This window comes from Rhamphochromis longiceps, linkage group LG9, assembly GCF_057381845.1.
Source record: "Rhamphochromis longiceps isolate RC_006_pf linkage group LG9, R_longiceps_female_GT1.1, whole genome shotgun sequence".
NCBI lineage: Eukaryota > Metazoa > Chordata > Actinopteri > Cichliformes > Cichlidae > Rhamphochromis > Rhamphochromis longiceps.
Window position 1 is genome coordinate 13,738,211 of NC_140565.1, and position 19,732 is coordinate 13,757,942.

Sequence of the window (19,732 nt, forward strand, 5' to 3'; positions counted from 1 at the left end):
TAAACGGTAGCAGCGAGGCCGATGAAGAATGCACCTGGCCTGACATTGTAAGCATTTGCAGAAAGAGAGGAGAACGTTTTTAGTGTAAAACAATACGCAGCCCACATGCTTGAACAGCACTGCGAGTGGCAACTGCGATGGCCGGGAATCGAACCCGGGTCAACTGCTTGGAAGGCAGCTATGCTCGCCACTATACCACCATCGCTGTGAAAGAACGCAAAATCACTGATTCATTGTCCGGCTTATACAGATTTTCAGGACAATTAACAAGGTGGGCATTGTGATTACTCGCTTGTCAGGTTCTAAACTGGTCAAAAGGTAGATCACTAAAAAGACTAGTGCTTTCATGCAACTGCACATTTAATCTCATCAGCAAAGCTTCTTTGCTACTCAAGTGTGGCCTCTCACGCATTTAAACTCTTGCGTGATTTTTAGCACCTTGAGAGTCGCAATGGTCACGCGAGTTCTTCAGGTCACAGCAGACAAGGTGAGAATAGGTGTGAATCTGTCTTGGGACGAATCTGGGACGAGGACGTCTTTGGCTCCTCTTTCAAGTTATTGGACTTTGGCAAAAAGGTTTTACGCTTAATTCAAAAATGAGAGCAAGTGTCTGTGTCCCGAATACAAAGTGGGAGCTGGTTCCATAGAGAGGGGCCTGAAAAGTGATGGCTCTGCCTTCCATTGCACTTTTATATCCCCTCGGAAGCCAGCAGTCTGAGAGCAAAGCACTCTGTTGGGATGATATGGCACTGTGAGATCTTGTAGACAAAATTGGTGGTGATTATTCAAGACCTTGTGTGTGAGGGCAAGTATTTGGATTTTTATTTGGGATTTAATTGGGAGCCAATGAAGAGAGAAGTCCATATGGGGGAAATCTACTCTGTCCTTCCAGTCCCTGACTGTGCTCTGGATGCAGCGTTTTGTAAAACAGTGTAAAGGCTTTTCAGGAAGCTTTTAGGACACTGTGAAAATACTGAATTTGAATAGTGGAGGCTAGAAGTAGTGAATGTATCCTTCCTCTCTATCATTAGATGGAGAGAGTGTACAAAGGCCGGCATAGTGGGTCTGTGGCCACTCTTGCTTGCGCTTTTGCGTGTCCGTCAGCCAGCTGTGGAGAAGAGCAAAGTTTTTACATGCAAAGAGCTGTAGTGAAAAGCAGTGTTCCAAACAATGAAATGTGTCCACTCCTTGTGCTTTTCATGCAGTAATGTTTGAAGCTATTTCTGCTGTTGTCCCATTCCCGGTGAAATCCGCTGTGCCTCCAATCCCGATCCCAGTCCTCTCGCAAAGCAATCAGCATTTGTCAGACGCATGAGTCATTGGCGGTACTCAGACTGGATCCTGGACGACTACACGGGGGCACGTGTGGGGTGGCTAAGAGACCAATTGAAGGATGCCATGTTTACTGAATATGTGCCTAATTTTGTCAGGACATAGCTGGGTCCATTGCTTCTGCGTGCTCTATTTTCACAAGCAAAGGCCTGGCTCTTTCTCCTGGCACCTTCTCAGGTGATCTCCATGCCTTCTTCTCAAATCAACGACTGGACTGCCGCAAAATAGCTGACCGTTGTCGACAGGATTCGAACCTGTGCGGGGAGACCCCAATGGATTTCTAGTCCATCGCCTTGACCGCTCGGCCACAACAACCACATTGGGCTGTGGAACTACATACTTGAAAGACATACGTCTTCCAAGTCCTACGCCACACATCTTTCAAGTAGGATGTGCACAACAACGGCCACGCTGGATTGTAAATGCGGTAGCTGCATGACTTTGGTGCGAAAGCTTGTGGTTTTGCAGTTCCGTGAGATTGGTGCAGCACAGCTGCGGTTGAAGCTAACTGGCTGACATTAGCTTGCTTGTTTGCATGAACAGTAACACACACAGCTGATGATTTTGCCACCGCAAAGAGCTGATCAGTACATGGTTAGTAAAATGTTATCTTCATTCCAAACATTGAGCACAATATTTAAAGTGGGACTGGGTGTCTTTATGAAGAAGTAGCGTGTCCAATCCCAGTTTCATGTAAGAAGGTATAGGTATGAAGTGATGAGAACTCAAAGCCTGTGTGAACAGTGTCTTTCCACAGTAAACGGTAGCAGCGAGGCCGATGAAGAATGCACCTGGCCTGACATTGTAAGCATTTGCAGAAAGAGAGGAGAACGTTTTTAGTGTAAAACAATACGCAGCCCACATGCTTGAACAGCACTGCGAGTGGCAACTGCGATGGCCGGGAATCGAACCCGGGTCAACTGCTTGGAAGGCAGCTATGCTCGCCACTATACCACCATCGCTGTGAAAGAACGCAAAATCACTGATTCATTGTCCGGCTTATACAGATTTTCAGGACAATTAACAAGGTGGGCATTGTGATTACTCGCTTGTCAGGTTCTAAACTGGTCAAAAGGTAGATCACTAAAAAGACTAGTGCTTTCATGCAACTGCACATTTAATCTCATCAGCAAAGCTTCTTTGCTACTCAAGTGTGGCCTCTCACGCATTTAAACTCTTGCGTGATTTTTAGCACCTTGAGAGTCGCAATGGTCACGCGAGTTCTTCAGGTCACAGCAGACAAGGTGAGAATAGGTGTGAATCTGTCTTGGGACGAATCTGGGACGAGGACGTCTTTGGCTCCTCTTTCAAGTTATTGGACTTTGGCAAAAAGGTTTTACGCTTAATTCAAAAATGAGAGCAAGTGTCTGTGTCCCGAATACAAAGTGGGAGCTGGTTCCATAGAGAGGGGCCTGAAAAGTGATGGCTCTGCCTTCCATTGCACTTTTATATCCCCTCGGAAGCCAGCAGTCTGAGAGCAAAGCACTCTGTTGGGATGATATGGCACTGTGAGATCTTGTAGACAAAATTGGTGGTGATTATTCAAGACCTTGTGTGTGAGGGCAAGTATTTGGATTTTTATTTGGGATTTAATTGGGAGCCAATGAAGAGAGAAGTCCATATGGGGGAAATCTACTCTGTCCTTCCAGTCCCTGACTGTGCTCTGGATGCAGCGTTTTGTAAAATAGTGTAAAGGCTTTTCAGGAAGCTTTTAGGACACTGTGAAAATACTGAATTTGAATAGTGGAGGCTAGAAGTAGTGAATGTATCCTTCCTCTCTATCATTAGATGGAGAGAGTGTACAAAGGCCGGCATAGTGGGTCTGTGGCCACTCTTGCTTGCGCTTTTGCGTGTCCATCAGCCAGCTGTGGAGAAGAGCAAAGTTTTTACATGCAAAGAGCTGTAGTGAAAAGCAGTGTTCCAAACAATGAAATGTGTCCACTCCTTGTGCTTTTCATGCAGTAATGTTTGAAGCTATTTCTGCTGTTGTCCCATTCCCGGTGAAATCCGCTGTGCCTCCAATCCCGATCCCAGTCCTCTCGCAAAGCAATCAGCATTTGTCAGACGCATGAGTCATTGGCGGTACTCAGACTGGATCCTGGACGACTACACGGGGGAACGTGTGGGGTGGCTAAGAGACCAATTGAAGGATGCCATGTTTACTGAATATGTGCCTAATTTTGTCAGGACATAGCTGGGTCCATTGCTTCTGCGTGCTCTATTTTCACAAGCAAAGGCCTGGCTCTTTCTCCTGGCACCTTCTCAGGTGATCTCCATGCCTTCTTCTCAAATCAACGACTGGACTGCCGCAAAATAGCTGACCGTTGTCGACAGGATTCGAACCTGTGCGGGGAGACCCCAATGGATTTCTAGTCCATCGCCTTGACCGCTCGGCCACAACAACCACATTGGGCTGTGGAACTACATACTTGAAAGACATACGTCTTCCAAGTCCTACGCCACACATCTTTCAAGTAGGATGTGCACAACAACGGCCACGCTGGATTGTAAATGCGGTAGCTGCATGACTTTGGTGCGAAAGCTTGTGGTTTTGCAGTTCCGTGAGATTGGTGCAGCACAGCTGCGGTTGAAGCTAACTGGCTGACATTAGCTTGCTTGTTTGCATGAACAGTAACACACACAGCTGATGATTTTGCCACCGCAAAGAGCTGATCAGTACATGGTTAGTAAAATGTTATCTTCATTCCAAACATTGAGCACAATATTTAAAGTGGGACTGGGTGTCTTTATGAAGAAGTAGCGTGTCCAATCCCAGTTTCATGTAAGAAGGTATAGGTATGAAGTGATGAGAACTCAAAGCCTGTTTGAACAGTGTCTTTCCACAGTAAACGGTAGCAGCGAGGCCGATGAAGAATGCACCTGGCCTGACATTGTAAGCATTTGCAGAAAGAGAGGAGAACGTTTTTAGTGTAAAACAATACGCAGCCCACATGCTTGAACAGCACTGCGAGTGGCAACTGCGATGGCCGGGAATCGAACCCGGGTCAACTGCTTGGAAGGCAGCTATGCTCGCCACTATACCACCATCGCTGTGAAAGAACGCAAAATCACTGATTCATTGTCCGGCTTATACAGATTTTCAGGACAATTAACAAGGTGGGCATTGTGATTACTCGCTTGTCAGGTTCTAAACTGGTCAAAAGGTAGATCACTAAAAAGACTAGTGCTTTCATGCAACTGCACATTTAATCTCATCAGCAAAGCTTCTTTGCTACTCAAGTGTGGCCTCTCACGCATTTAAACTCTTGCGTGATTTTTAGCACCTTGAGAGTCGCAATGGTCACGCGAGTTCTTCAGGTCACAGCAGACAAGGTGAGAATAGGTGTGAATCTGTCTTGGGACGAATCTGGGACGAGGACGTCTTTGGCTCCTCTTTCAAGTTATTGGACTTTGGCAAAAAGGTTTTACGCTTAATTCAAAAATGAGAGCAAGTGTCTGTGTCCCGAATACAAAGTGGGAGCTGGTTCCATAGAGAGGGGCCTGAAAAGTGATGGCTCTGCCTTCCATTGCACTTTTATATCCCCTCGGAAGCCAGCAGTCTGAGAGCAAAGCACTCTGTTGGGATGATATGGCACTGTGAGATCTTGTAGACAAAATTGGTGGTGATTATTCAAGACCTTGTGTGTGAGGGCAAGTATTTGGATTTTTATTTGGGATTTAATTGGGAGCCAATGAAGAGAGAAGTCCATATGGGGGAAATCTACTCTGTCCTTCCAGTCCCTGACTGTGCTCTGGATGCAGCGTTTTGTAAAACAGTGTAAAGGCTTTTCAGGAAGCTTTTAGGACACTGTGAAAATACTGAATTTGAATAGTGGAGGCTAGAAGTAGTGAATGTATCCTTCCTCTCTATCATTAGATGGAGAGAGTGTACAAAGGCCGGCATAGTGGGTCTGTGGCCACTCTTGCTTGCGCTTTTGCGTGTCCGTCAGCCAGCTGTGGAGAAGAGCAAAGTTTTTACATGCAAAGAGCTGTAGTGAAAAGCAGTGTTCCAAACAATGAAATGTGTCCACTCCTTGTGCTTTTCATGCAGTAATGTTTGAAGCTATTTCTGCTGTTGTCCCGTTCCCGGTGAAATCCGCTGTGCCTCCAATCCCGATCCCAGTCCTCTCGCAAAGCAATCAGCATTTGTCAGACGCATGAGTCATTGGCGGTACTCAGACTGGATCCTGGACGACTACACGGGGGCACGTGTGGGGTGGCTAAGAGACCAATTGAAGGATGCCATGTTTACTGAATATGTGCCTAATTTTGTCAGGACATAGCTGGGTCCATTGCTTCTGCGTGCTCTATTTTCACAAGCAAAGGCCTGGCTCTTTCTCCTGGCACCTTCTCAGGTGATCTCCATGCCTTCTTCTCAAATCAACGACTGGACTGCCGCAAAATAGCTGACCGTTGTCGACAGGATTCGAACCTGTGCGGGGAGACCCCAATGGATTTCTAGTCCATCGCCTTGACCGCTCGGCCACAACAACCACATTGGGCTGTGGAACTACATACTTGAAAGACATACGTCTTCCAAGTCCTACGCCACACATCTTTCAAGTAGGATGTGCACAACAACGGCCACGCTGGATTGTAAATGCGGTAGCTGCATGACTTTGGTGCGAAAGCTTGTGGTTTTGCAGTTCCGTGAGATTGGTGCAGCACAGCTGCGGTTGAAGCTAACTGGCTGACATTAGCTTGCTTGTTTGCATGAACAGTAACACACACAGCTGATGATTTTGCCACCGCAAAGAGCTGATCAGTACATGGTTAGTAAAATGTTATCTTCATTCCAAACATTGAGCACAATATTTAAAGTGGGACTGGGTGTCTTTATGAAGAAGTAGCGTGTCCAATCCCAGTTTCATGTAAGAAGGTATAGGTATGAAGTGATGAGAACTCAAAGCCTGTGTGAACAGTGTCTTTCCACAGTAAACGGTAGCAGCGAGGCCGATGAAGAATGCACCTGGCCTGACATTGTAAGCATTTGCAGAAAGAGAGGAGAACGTTTTTAGTGTAAAACAATACGCAGCCCACATGCTTGAACAGCACTGCGAGTGGCAACTGCGATGGCCGGGAATCGAACCCGGGTCAACTGCTTGGAAGGCAGCTATGCTCGCCACTATACCACCATCGCTGTGAAAGAACGCAAAATCACTGATTCATTGTCCGGCTTATACAGATTTTCAGGACAATTAACAAGGTGGGCATTGTGATTACTCGCTTGTCAGGTTCTAAACTGGTCAAAAGGTAGATCACTAAAAAGACTAGTGCTTTCATGCAACTGCACATTTAATCTCATCAGCAAAGCTTCTTTGCTACTCAAGTGTGGCCTCTCACGCATTTAAACTCTTGCGTGATTTTTAGCACCTTGAGAGTCGCAATGGTCACGCGAGTTCTTCAGGTCACAGCAGACAAGGTGAGAATAGGTGTGAATCTGTCTTGGGACGAATCTGGGACGAGGACGTCTTTGGCTCCTCTTTCAAGTTATTGGACTTTGGCAAAAAGGTTTTACGCTTAATTCAAAAATGAGAGCAAGTGTCTGTGTCCCGAATACAAAGTGGGAGCTGGTTCCATAGAGAGGGGCCTGAAAAGTGATGGCTCTGCCTTCCATTGCACTTTTATATCCCCTCGGAAGCCAGCAGTCTGAGAGCAAAGCACTCTGTTGGGATGATATGGCACTGTGAGATCTTGTAGACAAAATTGGTGGTGATTATTCAAGACCTTGTGTGTGAGGGCAAGTATTTGGATTTTTATTTGGGATTTAATTGGGAGCCAATGAAGAGAGAAGTCCATATGGGGGAAATCTACTCTGTCCTTCCAGTCCCTGACTGTGCTCTGGATGCAGCGTTTTGTAAAACAGTGTAAAGGCTTTTCAGGAAGCTTTTAGGACACTGTGAAAATACTGAATTTGAATAGTGGAGGCTAGAAGTAGTGAATGTATCCTTCCTCTCTATCATTAGATGGAGAGAGTGTACAAAGGCCGGCATAGTGGGTCTGTGGCCACTCTTGCTTGCGCTTTTGCGTGTCCGTCAGCCAGCTGTGGAGAAGAGCAAAGTTTTTACATGCAAAGAGCTGTAGTGAAAAGCAGTGTTCCAAACAATGAAATGTGTCCACTCCTTGTGCTTTTCATGCAGTAATGTTTGAAGCTATTTCTGCTGTTGTCCCATTCCCGGTGAAATCCGCTGTGCCTCCAATCCCGATCCCAGTCCTCTCGCAAAGCAATCAGCATTTGTCAGACGCATGAGTCATTGGCGGTACTCAGACTGGATCCTGGACGACTACACGGGGGCACGTGTGGGGTGGCTAAGAGACCAATTGAAGGATGCCATGTTTACTGAATATGTGCCTAATTTTGTCAGGACATAGCTGGGTCCATTGCTTCTGCGTGCTCTATTTTCACAAGCAAAGGCCTGGCTCTTTCTCCTGGCACCTTCTCAGGTGATCTCCATGCCTTCTTCTCAAATCAACGACTGGACTGCCGCAAAATAGCTGACCGTTGTCGACAGGATTCGAACCTGTGCGGGGAGACCCCAATGGATTTCTAGTCCATCGCCTTGACCGCTCGGCCACAACAACCACATTGGGCTGTGGAACTACATACTTGAAAGACATACGTCTTCCAAGTCCTACGCCACACATCTTTCAAGTAGGATGTGCACAACAACGGCCACGCTGGATTGTAAATGCGGTAGCTGCATGACTTTGGTGCGAAAGCTTGTGGTTTTGCAGTTCCGTGAGATTGGTGCAGCACAGCTGCGGTTGAAGCTAACTGGCTGACATTAGCTTGCTTGTTTGCATGAACAGTAACACACACAGCTGATGATTTTGCCACCGCAAAGAGCTGATCAGTACATGGTTAGTAAAATGTTATCTTCATTCCAAACATTGAGCACAATATTTAAAGTGGGACTGGGTGTCTTTATGAAGAAGTAGCGTGTCCAATCCCAGTTTCATGTAAGAAGGTATAGGTATGAAGTGATGAGAACTCAAAGCCTGTGTGAACAGTGTCTTTCCACAGTAAACGGTAGCAGCGAGGCCGATGAAGAATGCACCTGGCCTGACATTGTAAGCATTTGCAGAAAGAGAGGAGAACGTTTTTAGTGTAAAACAATACGCAGCCCACATGCTTGAACAGCACTGCGAGTGGCAACTGCGATGGCCGGGAATCGAACCCGGGTCAACTGCTTGGAAGGCAGCTATGCTCGCCACTATACCACCATCGCTGTGAAAGAACGCAAAATCACTGATTCATTGTCCGGCTTATACAGATTTTCAGGACAATTAACAAGGTGGGCATTGTGATTACTCGCTTGTCAGGTTCTAAACTGGTCAAAAGGTAGATCACTAAAAAGACTAGTGCTTTCATGCAACTGCACATTTAATCTCATCAGCAAAGCTTCTTTGCTACTCAAGTGTGGCCTCTCACGCATTTAAACTCTTGCGTGATTTTTAGCACCTTGAGAGTCGCAATGGTCACGCGAGTTCTTCAGGTCACAGCAGACAAGGTGAGAATAGGTGTGAATCTGTCTTGGGACGAATCTGGGACGAGGACGTCTTTGGCTCCTCTTTCAAGTTATTGGACTTTGGCAAAAAGGTTTTACGCTTAATTCAAAAATGAGAGCAAGTGTCTGTGTCCCGAATACAAAGTGGGAGCTGGTTCCATAGAGAGGGGCCTGAAAAGTGATGGCTCTGCCTTCCATTGCACTTTTATATCCCCTCGGAAGCCAGCAGTCTGAGAGCAAAGCACTCTGTTGGGATGATATGGCACTGTGAGATCTTGTAGACAAAATTGGTGGTGATTATTCAAGACCTTGTGTGTGAGGGCAAGTATTTGGATTTTTATTTGGGATTTAATTGGGAGCCAATGAAGAGAGAAGTCCATATGGGGGAAATCTACTCTGTCCTTCCAGTCCCTGACTGTGCTCTGGATGCAGCGTTTTGTAAAACAGTGTAAAGGCTTTTCAGGAAGCTTTTAGGACACTGTGAAAATACTGAATTTGAATAGTGGAGGCTAGAAGTAGTGAATGTATCCTTCCTCTCTATCATTAGATGGAGAGAGTGTACAAAGGCCGGCATAGTGGGTCTGTGGCCACTCTTGCTTGCGCTTTTGCGTGTCCGTCAGCCAGCTGTGGAGAAGAGCAAAGTTTTTACATGCAAAGAGCTGTAGTGAAAAGCAGTGTTCCAAACAATGAAATGTGTCCACTCCTTGTGCTTTTCATGCAGTAATGTTTGAAGCTATTTCTGCTGTTGTCCCATTCCCGGTGAAATCCGCTGTGCCTCCAATCCCGATCCCAGTCCTCTCGCAAAGCAATCAGCATTTGTCAGACGCATGAGTCATTGGCGGTACTCAGACTGGATCCTGGACGACTACACGGGGGCACGTGTGGGGTGGCTAAGAGACCAATTGAAGGATGCCATGTTTACTGAATATGTGCCTAATTTTGTCAGGACATAGCTGGGTCCATTGCTTCTGCGTGCTCTATTTTCACAAGCAAAGGCCTGGCTCTTTCTCCTGGCACCTTCTCAGGTGATCTCCATGCCTTCTTCTCAAATCAACGTCTGGACTGCCGCAAAACAGCTGACCGCTGTCGACAGGATTCGAACCTGTGCGGGGAGACCCCAATGGATTTCTAGTCCATCGCCTTGACCGCTCGGCCACAACAACCACATTGGGCTGTGGAACTACATACTTGAAAGACATACGTCTTCCAAGTCCTACGCCACACATCTTTCAAGTAGGATGTGCACAACAACGGCCACGCTGGATTGTAAATGCGGTAGCTGCATGACTTTGGTGCGAAAGCTTGTGGTTTTGCAGTTCCGTGAGATTGGTGCAGCACAGCTGCGGTTGAAGCTAACTGGCTGACATTAGCTTGCTTGTTTGCATGAACAGTAACACACACAGCTGATGATTTTGCCACCGCAAAGAGCTGATCAGTACATGGTTAGTAAAATGTTATCTTCATTCCAAACATTGAGCACAATATTTAAAGTGGGACTGGGTGTCTTTATGAAGAAGTAGCGTGTCCAATCCCAGTTTCATGTAAGAAGGTATAGGTATGAAGTGATGAGAACTCAAAGCCTGTGTGAACAGTGTCTTTCCACAGTAAACGGTAGCAGCGAGGCCGATGAAGAATGCACCTGGCCTGACATTGTAAGCATTTGCAGAAAGAGAGGAGAACGTTTTTAGTGTAAAACAATACGCAGCCCACATGCTTGAACAGCACTGCGAGTGGCAACTGCGATGGCCGGGAATCGAACCCGGGTCAACTGCTTGGAAGGAAGCTATGCTCGCCACTATACCACCATCGCTGTGAAAGAACGCAAAATCACTGATTCATTGTCCGGCTTATACAGATTTTCAGGACAATTAACAAGGTGGGCATTGTGATTACTCGCTTGTCAGGTTCTAAACTGGTCAAAAGGTAGATCACTAAAAAGACTAGTGCTTTCATGCAACTGCACATTTAATCTCATCAGCAAAGCTTCTTTGCTACTCAAGTGTGGCCTCTCACGCATTTAAACTCTTGCGTGATTTTTAGCACCTTGAGAGTCGCAATGGTCACGCGAGTTCTTCAGGTCACAGCAGACAAGGTGAGAATAGGTGTGAATCTGTCTTGGGACGAATCTGGGACGAGGACGTCTTTGGCTCCTCTTTCAAGTTATTGGACTTTGGCAAAAAGGTTTTACGCTTAATTCAAAAATGAGAGCAAGTGTCTGTGTCCCGAATACAAAGTGGGAGCTGGTTCCATAGAGAGGGGCCTGAAAAGTGATGGCTCTGCCTTCCATTGCACTTTTATATCCCCTCGGAAGCCAGCAGTCTGAGAGCAAAGCACTCTGTTGGGATGATATGGCACTGTGAGATCTTGTAGACAAAATTGGTGGTGATTATTCAAGACCTTGTGTGTGAGGGCAAGTATTTGGATTTTTATTTGGGATTTAATTGGGAGCCAATGAAGAGAGAAGTCCATATGGGGGAAATCTACTCTGTCCTTCCAGTCCCTGACTGTGCTCTGGATGCAGCGTTTTGTAAAACAGTGTAAAGGCTTTTCAGGAAGCTTTTAGGACACTGTGAAAATACTGAATTTGAATAGTGGAGGCTAGAAGTAGTGAATGTATCCTTCCTCTCTATCATTAGATGGAGAGAGTGTACAAAGGCCGGCATAGTGGGTCTGTGGCCACTCTTGCTTGCGCTTTTGCGTGTCCGTCAGCCAGCTGTGGAGAAGAGCAAAGTTTTTACATGCAAAGAGCTGTAGTGAAAAGCAGTGTTCCAAACAATGAAATGTGTCCACTCCTTGTGCTTTTCATGCAGTAATGTTTGAAGCTATTTCTGCTGTTGTCCCATTCCCGGTGAAATCCGCTGTGCCTCCAATCCCGATCCCAGTCCTCTCGCAAAGCAATCAGCATTTGTCAGACGCATGAGTCATTGGCGGTACTCAGACTGGATCCTGGACGACTACACGGGGGCACGTGTGGGGTGGCTAAGAGACCAATTGAAGGATGCCATGTTTACTGAATATGTGCCTAATTTTGTCAGGACATAGCTGGGTCCATTGCTTCTGCGTGCTCTATTTTCACAAGCAAAGGCCTGGCTCTTTCTCCTGGCACCTTCTCAGGTGATCTCCATGCCTTCTTCTCAAATCAACGTCTGGACTGCCGCAAAACAGCTGACCGCTGTCGACAGGATTCGAACCTGTGCGGGGAGACCCCAATGGATTTCTAGTCCATCGCCTTGACCGCTCGGCCACAACAACCACATTGGGCTGTGGAACTACATACTTGAAAGACATACGTCTTCCAAGTCCTACGCCACACATCTTTCAAGTAGGATGTGCACAACAACGGCCACGCTGGATTGTAAATGCGGTAGCTGCATGACTTTGGTGCGAAAGCTTGTGGTTTTGCAGTTCCGTGAGATTGGTGCAGCACAGCTGCGGTTGAAGCTAACTGGCTGACATTAGCTTGCTTGTTTGCATGAACAGTAACACACACAGCTGATGATTTTGCCACCGCAAAGAGCTGATCAGTACATGGTTAGTAAAATGTTATCTTCATTCCAAACATTGAGCACAATATTTAAAGTGGGACTGGGTGTCTTTATGAAGAAGTAGCGTGTCCAATCCCAGTTTCATGTAAGAAGGTATAGGTATGAAGTGATGAGAACTCAAAGCCTGTGTGAACAGTGTCTTTCCACAGTAAACGGTAGCAGCGAGGCCGATGAAGAATGCACCTGGCCTGACATTGTAAGCATTTGCAGAAAGAGAGGAGAACGTTTTTAGTGTAAAACAATACGCAGCCCACATGCTTGAACAGCACTGCGAGTGGCAACTGCGATGGCCGGGAATCGAACCCGGGTCAACTGCTTGGAAGGAAGCTATGCTCGCCACTATACCACCATCGCTGTGAAAGAACGCAAAATCACTGATTCATTGTCCGGCTTATACAGATTTTCAGGACAATTAACAAGGTGGGCATTGTGATTACTCGCTTGTCAGGTTCTAAACTGGTCAAAAGGTAGATCACTAAAAAGACTAGTGCTTTCATGCAACTGCACATTTAATCTCATCAGCAAAGCTTCTTTGCTACTCAAGTGTGGCCTCTCACGCATTTAAACTCTTGCGTGATTTTTAGCACCTTGAGAGTCGCAATGGTCACGCGAGTTCTTCAGGTCACAGCAGACAAGGTGAGAATAGGTGTGAATCTGTCTTGGGACGAATCTGGGACGAGGACGTCTTTGGCTCCTCTTTCAAGTTATTGGACTTTGGCAAAAAGGTTTTACGCTTAATTCAAAAATGAGAGCAAGTGTCTGTGTCCCGAATACAAAGTGGGAGCTGGTTCCATAGAGAGGGGCCTGAAAAGTGATGGCTCTGCCTTCCATTGCACTTTTATATCCCCTCGGAAGCCAGCAGTCTGAGAGCAAAGCACTCTGTTGGGATGATATGGCACTGTGAGATCTTGTAGACAAAATTGGTGGTGATTATTCAAGACCTTGTGTGTGAGGGCAAGTATTTGGATTTTTATTTGGGATTTAATTGGGAGCCAATGAAGAGAGAAGTCCATATGGGGGAAATCTACTCTGTCCTTCCAGTCCCTGACTGTGCTCTGGATGCAGCGTTTTGTAAAACAGTGTAAAGGCTTTTCAGGAAGCTTTTAGGACACTGTGAAAATACTGAATTTGAATAGTGGAGGCTAGAAGTAGTGAATGTATCCTTCCTCTCTATCATTAGATGGAGAGAGTGTACAAAGGCCGGCATAGTGGGTCTGTGGCCACTCTTGCTTGCGCTTTTGCGTGTCCGTCAGCCAGCTGTGGAGAAGAGCAAAGTTTTTACATGCAAAGAGCTGTAGTGAAAAGCAGTGTTCCAAACAATGAAATGTGTCCACTCCTTGTGCTTTTCATGCAGTAATGTTTGAAGCTATTTCTGCTGTTGTCCCATTCCCGGTGAAATCCGCTGTGCCTCCAATCCCGATCCCAGTCCTCTCGCAAAGCAATCAGCATTTGTCAGACGCATGAGTCATTGGCGGTACTCAGACTGGATCCTGGACGACTACACGGGGGCACGTGTGGGGTGGCTAAGAGACCAATTGAAGGATGCCATGTTTACTGAATATGTGCCTAATTTTGTCAGGACATAGCTGGGTCCATTGCTTCTGCGTGCTCTATTTTCACAAGCAAAGGCCTGGCTCTTTCTCCTGGCACCTTCTCAGGTGATCTCCATGCCTTCTTCTCAAATCAACGACTGGACTGCCGCAAAATAGCTGACCGTTGTCGACAGGATTCGAACCTGTGCGGGGAGACCCCAATGGATTTCTAGTCCATCGCCTTGACCGCTCGGCCACAACAACCACATTGGGCTGTGGAACTACATACTTGAAAGACATACGTCTTCCAAGTCCTACGCCACACATCTTTCAAGTAGGATGTGCACAACAACGGCCACGCTGGATTGTAAATGCGGTAGCTGCATGACTTTGGTGCGAAAGCTTGTGGTTTTGCAGTTCCGTGAGATTGGTGCAGCACAGCTGCGGTTGAAGCTAACTGGCTGACATTAGCTTGCTTGTTTGCATGAACAGTAACACACACAGCTGATGATTTTGCCACCGCAAAGAGCTGATCAGTACATGGTTAGTAAAATGTTATCTTCATTCCAAACATTGAGCACAATATTTAAAGTGGGACTGGGTGTCTTTATGAAGAAGTAGCGTGTCCAATCCCAGTTTCATGTAAGAAGGTATAGGTATGAAGTGATGAGAACTCAAAGCCTGTGTGAACAGTGTCTTTCCACAGTAAACGGTAGCAGCGAGGCCGATGAAGAATGCACCTGGCCTGACATTGTAAGCATTTGCAGAAAGAGAGGAGAACGTTTTTAGTGTAAAACAATACGCAGCCCACATGCTTGAACAGCACTGCGAGTGGCAACTGCGATGGCCGGGAATCGAACCCGGGTCAACTGCTTGGAAGGCAGCTATGCTCGCCACTATACCACCATCGCTGTGAAAGAACGCAAAATCACTGATTCATTGTCCGGCTTATACAGATTTTCAGGACAATTAACAAGGTGGGCATTGTGATTACTCGCTTGTCAGGTTCTAAACTGGTCAAAAGGTAGATCACTAAAAAGACTAGTGCTTTCATGCAACTGCACATTTAATCTCATCAGCAAAGCTTCTTTGCTACTCAAGTGTGGCCTCTCACGCATTTAAACTCTTGCGTGATTTTTAGCACCTTGAGAGTCGCAATGGTCACGCGAGTTCTTCAGGTCACAGCAGACAAGGTGAGAATAGGTGTGAATCTGTCTTGGGACGAATCTGGGACGAGGACGTCTTTGGCTCCTCTTTCAAGTTATTGGACTTTGGCAAAAAGGTTTTACGCTTAATTCAAAAATGAGAGCAAGTGTCTGTGTCCCGAATACAAAGTGGGAGCTGGTTCCATAGAGAGGGGCCTGAAAAGTGATGGCTCTGCCTTCCATTGCACTTTTATATCCCCTCGGAAGCCAGCAGTCTGAGAGCAAAGCACTCTGTTGGGATGATATGGCACTGTGAGATCTTGTAGACAAAATTGGTGGTGATTATTCAAGACCTTGTGTGTGAGGGCAAGTATTTGGATTTTTATTTGGGATTTAATTGGGAGCCAATGAAGAGAGAAGTCCATATGGGGGAAATCTACTCTGTCCTTCCAGTCCCTGACTGTGCTCTGGATGCAGCGTTTTGTAAAACAGTGTAAAGGCTTTTCAGGAAGCTTTTAGGACACTGTGAAAATACTGAATTTGAATAGTGGAGGCTAGAAGTAGTGAATGTATCCTTCCTCTCTATCATTAGATGGAGAGAGTGTACAAAGGCCGGCATAGTGGGTCTGTGGCCACTCTTGCTTGCGCTTTTGCGTGTCCGTCAGCCAGCTGTGGAGAAGAGCAAAGTTTTTACATGCAAAGAGCTGTAGTGAAAAGCAGTGTTCCAAACAATGAAATGTGTCCACTCCTTGTGCTTTTCATGCAGTAATGTTTGAAGCTATTTCTGCTGTTGTCCCATTCCCGGTGAAATCCGCTGTGCCTCCAATCCCGATCCCAGTCCTCTCGCAAAGCAATCAGCATTTGTCAGACGCATGAGTCATTGGCGGTACTCAGACTGGATCCTGGACGACTACACGGGGGCACGTGTGGGGTGGCTAAGAGACCAATTGAAGGATGCCATGTTTACTGAATATGTGCCTAATTTTGTCAGGACATAGCTGGGTCCATTGCTTCTGCGTGCTCTATTTTCACAAGCAAAGGCCTGGCTCTTTCTCCTGGCACCTTCTCAGGTGATCTCCATGCCTTCTTCTCAAATCAACGTCTGGACTGCCGCAAAACAGCTGACCGCTGTCGACAGGATTCGAACCTGTGCGGGGAGACCCCAATGGATTTCTAGTCCATCGCCTTGACCGCTCGGCCACAACAACCACATTGGGCTGTGGAACTACATACTTGAAAGACATACGTCTTCCAAGTCCTACGCCACACATCTTTCAAGTAGGATGTGCACAACAACGGCCACGCTGGATTGTAAATGCGGTAGCTGCATGACTTTGGTGCGAAAGCTTGTGGTTTTGCAGTTCCGTGAGATTGGTGCAGCACAGCTGCGGTTGAAGCTAACTGGCTGACATTAGCTTGCTTGTTTGCATGAACAGTAACACACACAGCTGATGATTTTGCCACCGCAAAGAGCTGATCAGTACATGGTTAGTAAAATGTTATCTTCATTCCAAACATTGAGCACAATATTTAAAGTGGGACTGGGTGTCTTTATGAAGAAGTAGCGTGTCCAATCCCAGTTTCATGTAAGAAGGTATAGGTATGAAGTGATGAGAACTCAAAGCCTGTGTGAACAGTGTCTTTCCACAGTAAACGGTAGCAGCGAGGCCGATGAAGAATGCACCTGGCCTGACATTGTAAGCATTTGCAGAAAGAGAGGAGAACGTTTTTAGTGTAAAACAATACGCAGCCCACATGCTTGAACAGCACTGCGAGTGGCAACTGCGATGGCCGGGAATCGAACCCGGGTCAACTGCTTGGAAGGAAGCTATGCTCGCCACTATACCACCATCGCTGTGAAAGAACGCAAAATCACTGATTCATTGTCCGGCTTATACAGATTTTCAGGACAATTAACAAGGTGGGCATTGTGATTACTCGCTTGTCAGGTTCTAAACTGGTCAAAAGGTAGATCACTAAAAAGACTAGTGCTTTCATGCAACTGCACATTTAATCTCATCAGCAAAGCTTCTTTGCTACTCAAGTGTGGCCTCTCACGCATTTAAACTCTTGCGTGATTTTTAGCACCTTGAGAGTCGCAATGGTCACGCGAGTTCTTCAGGTCACAGCAGACAAGGTGAGAATAGGTGTGAATCTGTCTTGGGACGAATCTGGGACGAGGACGTCTTTGGCTCCTCTTTCAAGTTATTGGACTTTGGCAAAAAGGTTTTACGCTTAATTCAAAAATGAGAGCAAGTGTCTGTGTCCCGAATACAAAGTGGGAGCTGGTTCCATAGAGAGGGGCCTGAAAAGTGATGGCTCTGCCTTCCATTGCACTTTTATATCCCCTCGGAAGCCAGCAGTCTGAGAGCAAAGCACTCTGTTGGGATGATATGGCACTGTGAGATCTTGTAGACAAAATTGGTGGTGATTATTCAAGACCTTGTGTGTGAGGGCAAGTATTTGGATTTTTATTTGGGATTTAATTGGGAGCCAATGAAGAGAGAAGTCCATATGGGGGAAATCTACTCTGTCCTTCCAGTCCCTGACTGTGCTCTGGATGCAGCGTTTTGTAAAACAGTGTAAAGGCTTTTCAGGAAGCTTTTAGGACACTGTGAAAATACTGAATTTGAATAGTGGAGGCTAGAAGTAGTGAATGTATCCTTCCTCTCTATCATTAGATGGAGAGAGTGTACAAAGGCCGGCATAGTGGGTCTGTGGCCACTCTTGCTTGCGCTTTTGCGTGTCCGTCAGCCAGCTGTGGAGAAGAGCAAAGTTTTTACATGCAAAGAGCTGTAGTGAAAAGCAGTGTTCCAAACAATGAAATGTGTCCACTCCTTGTGCTTTTCATGCAGTAATGTTTGAAGCTATTTCTGCTGTTGTCCCATTCCCGGTGAAATCCGCTGTGCCTCCAATCCCGATCCCAGTCCTCTCGCAAAGCAATCAGCATTTGTCAGACGCATGAGTCATTGGCGGTACTCAGACTGGATCCTGGACGACTACACGGGGGCACGTGTGGGGTGGCTAAGAGACCAATTGAAGGATGCCATGTTTACTGAATATGTGCCTAATTTTGTCAGGACATAGCTGGGTCCATTGCTTCTGCGTGCTCTATTTTCACAAGCAAAGGCCTGGCTCTTTCTCCTGGCACCTTCTCAGGTGATCTCCATGCCTTCTTCTCAAATCAACGACTGGACTGCCGCAAAATAGCTGACCGTTGTCGACAGGATTCGAACCTGTGCGGGGAGACCCCAATGGATTTCTAGTCCATCGCCTTGACCGCTCGGCCACAACAACCACATTGGGCTGTGGAACTACATACTTGAAAGACATACGTCTTCCAAGTCCTACGCCACACATCTTTCAAGTAGGATGTGCACAACAACGGCCACGCTGGATTGTAAATGCGGTAGCTGCATGACTTTGGTGCGAAAGCTTGTGGTTTTGCAGTTCCGTGAGATTGGTGCAGCACAGCTGCGGTTGAAGCTAACTGGCTGACATTAGCTTGCTTGTTTGCATGAACAGTAACACACACAGCTGATGATTTTGCCACCGCAAAGAGCTGATCAGTACATGGTTAGTAAAATGTTATCTTCATTCCAAACATTGAGCACAATATTTAAAGTGGGACTGGGTGTCTTTATGAAGAAGTAGCGTGTCCAATCCCAGTTTCATGTAAGAAGGTATAGGTATGAAGTGATGAGAACTCAAAGCCTGTGTGAACAGTGTCTTTCCACAGTAAACGGTAGCAGCGAGGCCGATGAAGAATGCACCTGGCCTGACATTGTAAGCATTTGCAGAAAGAGAGGAGAACGTTTTTAGTGTAAAACAATACGCAGCCCACATGCTTGAACAGCACTGCGAGTGGCAACTGCGATGGCCGGGAATCGAACCCGGGTCAACTGCTTGGAAGGCAGCTATGCTCGCCACTATACCACCATCGCTGTGAAAGAACGCAAAATCACTGATTCATTGTCCGGCTTATACAGATTTTCAGGACAATTAACAAGGTGGGCATTGTGATTACTCGCTTGTCAGGTTCTAAACTGGTCAAAAGGTAGATCACTAAAAAGACTAGTGCTTTCATGCAACTGCACATTTAATCTCATCAGCAAAGCTTCTTTGCTACTCAAGTGTGGCCTCTCACGCATTTAAACTCTTGCGTGATTTTTAGCACCTTGAGAGTCGCAATGGTCACGCGAGTTCTTCAGGTCACAGCAGACAAGGTGAGAATAGGTGTGAATCTGTCTTGGGACGAATCTGGGACGAGGACGTCTTTGGCTCCTCTTTCAAGTTATTGGACTTTGGCAAAAAGGTTTTACGCTTAATTCAAAAATGAGAGCAAGTGTCTGTGTCCCGAATACAAAGTGGGAGCTGGTTCCATAGAGAGGGGCCTGAAAAGTGATGGCTCTGCCTTCCATTGCACTTTTATATCCCCTCGGAAGCCAGCAGTCTGAGAGCAAAGCACTCTGTTGGGATGATATGGCACTGTGAGATCTTGTAGACAAAATTGGTGGTGATTATTCAAGACCTTGTGTGTGAGGGCAAGTATTTGGATTTTTATTTGGGATTTAATTGGGAGCCAATGAAGAGAGAAGTCCATATGGGGGAAATCTACTCTGTCCTTCCAGTCCCTGACTGTGCTCTGGATGCAGCGTTTTGTAAAACAG

At 46.4% G+C, this 19,732-nt stretch overlaps 19 non-coding genes across 19 annotated transcripts; all 19 read right to left on the reverse strand.

Annotated features, from left to right (window-relative positions):
- Nucleotides 1–133: 133 nt before the first annotated feature.
- On the reverse strand, nucleotides 134–205 carry trnag-ucc (transfer RNA glycine (anticodon UCC)). The gene has a single exon. It is a non-coding gene; the product is annotated as a tRNA-Gly (tRNA).
- A 1,360-nt stretch (nucleotides 206–1,565) lies between these two features.
- On the reverse strand, nucleotides 1,566–1,647 carry trnas-aga (transfer RNA serine (anticodon AGA)). The gene has a single exon. It is a non-coding gene; the product is annotated as a tRNA-Ser (tRNA).
- Nucleotides 1,648–2,222: 575 nt separating this feature from the next.
- On the reverse strand, nucleotides 2,223–2,294 carry trnag-ucc (transfer RNA glycine (anticodon UCC)). Its single transcript has one exon. It is a non-coding gene; the product is annotated as a tRNA-Gly (tRNA).
- Nucleotides 2,295–3,654: 1,360 nt separating this feature from the next.
- trnas-aga (transfer RNA serine (anticodon AGA)) lies at nucleotides 3,655–3,736 on the reverse strand. The gene has a single exon. It is a non-coding gene; the product is annotated as a tRNA-Ser (tRNA).
- A 575-nt stretch (nucleotides 3,737–4,311) lies between these two features.
- On the reverse strand, nucleotides 4,312–4,383 carry trnag-ucc (transfer RNA glycine (anticodon UCC)). The gene has a single exon. It is a non-coding gene; the product is annotated as a tRNA-Gly (tRNA).
- A 1,360-nt stretch (nucleotides 4,384–5,743) lies between these two features.
- trnas-aga (transfer RNA serine (anticodon AGA)) lies at nucleotides 5,744–5,825 on the reverse strand. Its single transcript has one exon. It is a non-coding gene; the product is annotated as a tRNA-Ser (tRNA).
- Nucleotides 5,826–6,400: 575 nt separating this feature from the next.
- trnag-ucc (transfer RNA glycine (anticodon UCC)) lies at nucleotides 6,401–6,472 on the reverse strand. The gene has a single exon. It is a non-coding gene; the product is annotated as a tRNA-Gly (tRNA).
- Nucleotides 6,473–7,832: 1,360 nt separating this feature from the next.
- trnas-aga (transfer RNA serine (anticodon AGA)) lies at nucleotides 7,833–7,914 on the reverse strand. The gene has a single exon. It is a non-coding gene; the product is annotated as a tRNA-Ser (tRNA).
- A 575-nt stretch (nucleotides 7,915–8,489) lies between these two features.
- Nucleotides 8,490–8,561, reverse strand: trnag-ucc (transfer RNA glycine (anticodon UCC)). The gene has a single exon. It is a non-coding gene; the product is annotated as a tRNA-Gly (tRNA).
- A 1,360-nt stretch (nucleotides 8,562–9,921) lies between these two features.
- Nucleotides 9,922–10,003, reverse strand: trnas-aga (transfer RNA serine (anticodon AGA)). The gene has a single exon. It is a non-coding gene; the product is annotated as a tRNA-Ser (tRNA).
- A 575-nt stretch (nucleotides 10,004–10,578) lies between these two features.
- trnag-ucc (transfer RNA glycine (anticodon UCC)) lies at nucleotides 10,579–10,650 on the reverse strand. Its single transcript has one exon. It is a non-coding gene; the product is annotated as a tRNA-Gly (tRNA).
- A 1,360-nt stretch (nucleotides 10,651–12,010) lies between these two features.
- trnas-aga (transfer RNA serine (anticodon AGA)) lies at nucleotides 12,011–12,092 on the reverse strand. The gene has a single exon. It is a non-coding gene; the product is annotated as a tRNA-Ser (tRNA).
- A 575-nt stretch (nucleotides 12,093–12,667) lies between these two features.
- Nucleotides 12,668–12,739, reverse strand: trnag-ucc (transfer RNA glycine (anticodon UCC)). The gene has a single exon. It is a non-coding gene; the product is annotated as a tRNA-Gly (tRNA).
- Nucleotides 12,740–14,099: 1,360 nt separating this feature from the next.
- Nucleotides 14,100–14,181, reverse strand: trnas-aga (transfer RNA serine (anticodon AGA)). The gene has a single exon. It is a non-coding gene; the product is annotated as a tRNA-Ser (tRNA).
- A 575-nt stretch (nucleotides 14,182–14,756) lies between these two features.
- trnag-ucc (transfer RNA glycine (anticodon UCC)) lies at nucleotides 14,757–14,828 on the reverse strand. Its single transcript has one exon. It is a non-coding gene; the product is annotated as a tRNA-Gly (tRNA).
- Nucleotides 14,829–16,188: 1,360 nt separating this feature from the next.
- trnas-aga (transfer RNA serine (anticodon AGA)) lies at nucleotides 16,189–16,270 on the reverse strand. Its single transcript has one exon. It is a non-coding gene; the product is annotated as a tRNA-Ser (tRNA).
- A 575-nt stretch (nucleotides 16,271–16,845) lies between these two features.
- trnag-ucc (transfer RNA glycine (anticodon UCC)) lies at nucleotides 16,846–16,917 on the reverse strand. The gene has a single exon. It is a non-coding gene; the product is annotated as a tRNA-Gly (tRNA).
- A 1,360-nt stretch (nucleotides 16,918–18,277) lies between these two features.
- On the reverse strand, nucleotides 18,278–18,359 carry trnas-aga (transfer RNA serine (anticodon AGA)). Its single transcript has one exon. It is a non-coding gene; the product is annotated as a tRNA-Ser (tRNA).
- A 575-nt stretch (nucleotides 18,360–18,934) lies between these two features.
- trnag-ucc (transfer RNA glycine (anticodon UCC)) lies at nucleotides 18,935–19,006 on the reverse strand. Its single transcript has one exon. It is a non-coding gene; the product is annotated as a tRNA-Gly (tRNA).
- Nucleotides 19,007–19,732: the final 726 nt, after the last annotated feature.